This window comes from Sesamum indicum, unplaced genomic scaffold (genome assembly GCF_000512975.1).
Source record: "Sesamum indicum cultivar Zhongzhi No. 13 unplaced genomic scaffold, S_indicum_v1.0 scaffold00185, whole genome shotgun sequence".
NCBI classification, from domain to species: domain Eukaryota; kingdom Viridiplantae; phylum Streptophyta; class Magnoliopsida; order Lamiales; family Pedaliaceae; genus Sesamum; species Sesamum indicum.
In genome coordinates this window covers 138,969-145,810 of record NW_011628081.1, presented here as the reverse complement: position 1 = coordinate 145,810, position 6,842 = coordinate 138,969, and positions in this window count along the sequence as shown.

Genomic DNA, 6,842 nt, shown 5'->3' with positions numbered 1-6,842 from the left:
GGAATCTGTCACTAAGGGGTCCCAGATGATGCCATGGGTCCTGCCACAAGTAGAATCTCCTCACATCTCCTATCTAATAATCCACCATAGATCGGAGGAAGATCCGTAAACGGAGGATTGGAGGAAGATCCGTAAACGGAGGATTTTCCGCCATACCCATGATCCTCCATGCTCTCTAATCGTCCAAATGGAAGTATCACGTAAACGACCCTGGTAGAGCCATTCAACCCATATCGAGGTCCTATCGCACCTGATAATATCACATAGTTTCTTAGCCATTAATGCATGATTCTAGATAGTAATATCCTTGAATCCTAGGCCTCCCTCCTCCTTCGGCCGACACAGGTCTTTCCACGCAACCTTGGCATAACCACTGGTTGATGTCCCTTTCCACAAGAAAATTCGCAGCCTCTTCTCAATTTCGTTTGTAACTTTCTTTGGCAGTATGAACGCCGATGCCCAATATAAACTCAGCGACATGAGTACAGATTTAATAATTTGTACCCTGCCAGCATAAGACAATGCAATACCCTCCGAACCAGCAATATGTTTATCAATTTTCACCAATAATGGACGACAATCAGCAATTGTTAAGCGAGATGATAAGAGAGTTAGCCCCAAATACCTTATCGGTAAGATACCCTCCTGAAACCCGAGTGTTGTCAGCATCTCCTTGCGCAATCCTTGGGCTGAACGTGAGATAGTAAGATGGCTTTTCTGCACGTTCAGCCTGAGCCCCGACCATATAGCAAATCGATCCAATCCTATGTTAATGACTCCAATAGAGTCCATATCAGCATGACAGAATAACAACAAGTCATCAGCAAAGCCCAGCTGAAAAACCCTGGATGTATCACATTTCCAGTGGAAGGAAAATAATTCATCCTGATTAATCAACTGTAGTATACCCAAGTGTAGTACTTCCATTACAAGCACGAACAAGTATGGCGAAAGAGGATCTCCTTGTTGAAGCCTTCTGGCCCCCTTAAAGAAACCATGAGGTTTCCCATTCAACCCAACAGAAAATGAAGTTGTAGTAACACACACCTCAATCCACTTCACGAAATTAGAGGGGAACCCAAATAACTCCATCACCGCGATCATAAAGTCCCACTCCACCGCGTCGTATGCCTTCCGAATGTCCACTTTTAAGGCACATCGGGGTGGTAGAGGGGCCTGGTTGTAGCCTGTAAATAGCTCCTACGCCAACATAATATTGTCTCCAATGCTTCGACCGGGCATAAATATCGCTTGGCACGGACTAATTAGTTTGTCCAATATCACACTCAACTGTTGGACAATGAGTTTGGCGATAATCTTATATAACACATTACAGTAAGATATAGAACGAAAATCACCAACGGACATAGGATATAAGCGCCAGAAGTGTAGTATTTATCTGCTTCAGAATTCGTCCCGTAGTAAAGAAATCCAGCACTGCCGACGTCACTTCCTGCCCTACTATAGGCCATGCAGCTTTGAAAAAGCCCGATGAATACCCGTCCCGGTGCCTTACCTTATCCTCAGCAATGTCAAAAACTGCCTGCTTGACATCTGCTGGTGTGAATGGCAAGAGTAAAGAGCTAACGTCCTCTTCATTCAATAGATGTCTCACCCATGGTCGAAGGAACCGCAGATCTATCACGTCTCTCCTTCTTTCCCCACCAAGCAGGTTTTGGTAGTACATGACAAACTCATCGACTACCGCTTGTGGTTCTGTGTGAGTGGCTCCATGATCATCATTGATTTGTAAGATTCTCCTCGCCGATCTCTGTTGAGCAATCTTACGAAAGAATACCTGGGAGCACTGGTCACCTCCTTCATCCACTGCATTTTTGCTCGTTGTTGGAGCATACTTTGTTCAAGTTTGGTTGCTTTGGCTAGTATGAATCGGCAACAATGTTCTAGCTGCAAGAATAATTCATCCTGCTCTCTAAACACTGATTTAAGTGCTTTGAGTTTTCTTGTTACCGCATACATAGGCACCCCAATAATGTTATTCTAAACACTGATTTAAGTGCTTTGAGTTTTCTTGTTACCGCATACATAGGCACCCCAATAATGTTATGTTACCAAACCTGCTGCACACTGGGAAATAAATGCTGGTGATAAGGTGAGGTAATTATCGAATCGAAACATACCTCTATATTGTTGTTGACTATCCCCGTATAGATCAGCGGTGAGTGATCTGAAGTACGTGGGGTGAGGCTAGTGTAAAAAGATGTTGGAATCGAGCCATCCATCTATCATTAATCATCATTCGATCCAACCTTTTCCAAAGATTCCATGGACTTGCACTGCAGTTATGCCTACCATTCTCTTCTCCCTGCATGGGTAATGGTAGTAAACCTGCATTCTGAATGCAGTCATTAAACTCTTCCATTGCCATTCAAATGTCTCCCGATGCTCCACATATTTCACTAAGATCTCGTACCACATTGAAATCCCCTCCAATAAGCCACGGGATATCAACAGTCTGCATGGCAATAGTCTTTAGGGAACCTCATAACTCCCGCCTGTCTGCCACCTCCGTAGTTCCATAAATCACAATAATGGCAATTGACTCACGTAGTGACCGTATATAAACAAGGCAATGGATGAATTGCGGTATATAAACAAGGCAATGGATGAATTGCGTACCACATTCAACAACATCAACATCAATAAAGTTATCATCCAAGAATTTGAGCATAACTGCAAGTTAGTATAAAAGGGAAACAAATTTGCTTTAATAAAACCATGCAAAACAGCTAAATTTTGAACGTTCTCAGTATTCGACGAAACTTGACCCAAAGTAGTATAGTACAACAATGTGATCATCAGTTGGTTTCTCCCTCGACAGGCCAAGGGATACGCCATAGTCTATATAAGGCTCGTGTACTGACTGAACTTTTTAAAGTAATGCTATGGATCCGTTGTCTGATATCCTCAACTATCAACAAAGCAATGGTGCTATGTGTCCTTTCGGTGTGCTCGAATCGTCTCAAGTTTCGCTCCTTCCAAATGTGGTAAACACATGATGCTAAAAGTGCTCGATATGACATGTTAACAATGTGTTTACCTCTCCATCTTCGGGAAGCCCATGCAATGTCTGTTATCCAGTCTCTATTGGGCCAAGAAAATCGTACCATTCTCCGAATTGCAGTGAGGCATTGTTGACTAAATCTGCACTGGAAGAATAAGTGGTCATGTGTTTCCTTTGCTCCCTCGTTGCACAGAGTACAAGGGCCCAGGTGGGCTAGCCATGGTTTGTCCGTCGTGGATAACTTGCCAAGTATAGCAAGCCATAGGATGAATAAATGGCGTGGTATCTTCAGTGATCCCGAAAGTAGCGAAGACCAGCCTACTTTTGGTCCTGGTGGATCAAATAGTCAATAAAGAGCCTGGGCTGTAGGTTGTCCATGATCAAATCTCCAAACAATGCGGTCCTCCCCTCCATGGATTGTGAGTAATGCATGTGTAATCTCCAGACACTCAAAATTAGTGATAGGAGGCCAATGCCACTCTCCGCCACTGATCACCATACTGAGTTTAGCTGACTCCTCCAATCCGAGTAGTCTTGGTCCCCGTGGAAATGTGTCACTCATAGGGCCAAGATAATGCCACGGGTCCTGCCACAGATAAAATCTCATCCCATCACCAATCTGATAGTCCACCATAGGGCGGAGAAAAATCCGTAGCCTAAGAATTTTTCGCCATCCCCATGAGCCTCCATGCTCCTTAATCGTCCATATGGAAGTGTCTCGTAGCTGACCCTGGTAAAGCCATTCAATCCAAATCGAGGTTCTATCGCACCTAATAATATCACAAAGCTTCTTAGTCATTAATGCACGATTCAAGATGGAAATATCCTTGAGTCCTAATCCTCCCTCATCCTTCGGCCGGCATAAATCTTTCCAGGCTACCTTGGCGTAACCACTGGTTGTTGTCCCCTTCCACAAGAAAGTTCTCAGCTTCTTCTCAATTTCATTTGTAACTTTCTTTGGCAAGATGAACGCCGACGCCCAATATAAACTCAGTGACATGAGTACAGATTTAATAATTTGTACTCTACCAGCATATGAAATAGTCATACGCTCCCAGCCAGCAATACGTTTATCAATTTTCAATAATAAAAGACGACAATCAGCAATTGTTAATCGAGAAGATAAAAGAGGTAGTCCCAAATACCTCAATGGTAAGACTCCTTCTTGAAATCCGAGTGCTGCCAGCATCTCCTCGCGTAATCCTTGTGCTGAACGTGATATTATAAGCTGGCTTTTCTGCACGTTTAGTCTGAGCCCCGACCATTTAGCAAATCGATCCAATCCTGTTTTAAAGATTCCGATAGAATCCATATCAACTCGACAGAATAATAGCAAGTCGTCAGCAAATCCCAACTGGAAGATCTTGGCAGTATCACACTTCCAATGAAATGAGAATAGATCATCCTGGTCAATCAACTGTAGAAAACCCAAAGTAAGACTTCCATCACAAGCACGAACAAGTATGGTGATAGAGGGTCACCCTGCCGAAGTCCTCTGGCTCCCTTGAAGAAACCATGGGGTTTCCCATTCAGTCCAACAGAGAACGAAGGTGTGGTAATACACGCCTCAATCCACTTCATGAAAATAGAAGGGAATCCAAATAACTCCATCATCGCAAACATGAAGTCCCACTCCACCGTGTCATATGCTTTTCGAATATCCACTTTTAAAGCACACTGGGGTGGTCTGTGGACCTGATTATAGCCCGTAAAAAGTTCTTGTGCTAGCATGATATTATCTCCAATACTTCTTCCAGGCACAAACGCCGCTTGGCACGGGCTAATTAGTTTGTCCAGTATTACACTTAACCGTTGGACAATGAGTTTTGCAATAATCTTATACAACACATTACAGCAAGAAATCGGACGAAAGTCACCAACAGACATAGGGGAATGTACCTTTGGTATGAGTGCCAAAAGTGTTGTATTTATCTGCTTTAGGAGTCAGCCTGTATTAAAGAAATCCAGCACTGCCAAAGATACCTCCTGCCCCACTATAGTCCATGCGGCTTTGAAAAAACCCGATGAATACCCATCCGGCCCCGGTGCCTTGTCCTCTGCAATGTCAAAAACCGCCTGCTTGACATCGTCTGTTGTGAATGGTAAGAGTAAAGAGTTAGCATCCTCATTACTTATTATATGTCTAGCCCATGGTCGAAGGAAACGAAGGTCTATCACATCATGTCGTCGTTCCCCCCCCGAGAAGATTCTGATAATACGTGACAAACTCATTGATTACTACTCCTGGTTCTGTTTGAGTAGTTCCTTGATCATCATTGATTTGTAAGATTCTCCTTGTCGATCTTCTTTGAGATATCTTACGAAAGAACACCCGAGGGCATTGATCGGCCCCTTTCATCCACTACATTTTTGCACGCTGTTGAAGCATATTCTGCTCAAGTTTGGCTGCTTTAGCTAGGACAGTCCGACACCAGTGTTCCAGCTGTAAGAATAGTTCCTCCTGTCTGTTTGAACTAACAACTGTGCCATCTCAAGAAACACTTTAGCCAGCGGGACATTGTGCGATAAGTCCCCTTTTTTTCTCCTCTGTTCTCTAAATACCGATTTTAATGCTTTGAGTTTCCTCGTTACCACATACATTGGGACTCCTATGATGTTATGCTGCCAGATCTGCTGCACACTGAGAGTAAACTCTGGAGAAAGAGTGAGGTAATTATCAAAACGAAACATACCTCCAAATTGTTGTTGACTATCCCCGTTAAGTATCAGCGGTGAGTGATCCGAGGTTCGTGGGGTAAGACTAGTATAACTTGATGTCGGGAACCGAGCCATCCATCTATCATTAATCAGTATTCGGTCCAATCTTTTCCAAAGGTTCCGTGGATTAGTACTGCAGTTATGCCATGTATACCATTCTCCCTGCATGGGCAATGGTAGTAATCCTGCATTTTGAATGCAGCAATTAAACTCTTCCATTGCCATTCGAATATCACCCGATGCTCCACATACTTCACTCAGATCTCGCACCGCGTTGAAATCCCCTCCAATAAGCCACGGTACATCAACATTCTGCATGGCAATAGTCTCTAGAGCACCCCACAACTCCCTCCTATCCGCCACCTCCGAAGCTCCATAAATACAGTAAGGGCAACTGACTCATGTAGTGATCGTATAAAAACAAGGCAGTGGATAAATTGGGTACCACATTCAACTACATCAACATCTAGGAAATTATCATCCCATGCAATCCATACCCGATTACCAACCAAACCATAATCCACAAACCATTTCCACTGTGGTAGTAAGAAAGATTGAATAGCAGCTACATTATTAAAACGAACTCGAGTTTCAAGAAGACCAAGAAACTGTAACATGAACTCAGCAATAATGTCCTTCACAGCTAGCTGGTGGTCTCTTTTGTTCAGGCCACGAACATTCCATATTGCTGCATTCATCATGGATCACCAAGTAAGGGGCTGCTATGATTAGGACCCCGTGGTATCTCATCTGCATCATCAATTAAGTGTAGAGCATCAAACGTCTTATATACGACAATTTCCTTCCCCTTCTCCTCTCGACTCAATCTCCCGTCAACAAATGAATATTCACGTCCATCTCTCTGTTTATCTATTCCTCGAGATGGTGGTATTCTCTCCTTCTGATCCTGCACAGGTGGTGGTCTCGCAGGTCCCGTTTTAGGAATGTAAACGGTGACTGGCGGTTTATAGGTCTGGATGATTTATGAATCTCACAATCCTTTGCAGAATGTCCTAGCGTCAAACAACTGGTACATTTTGGAGGTATCCACTCATACTCCACATCAATTTTGCACGGTGTCTCTCCCCCTTCTTCATCA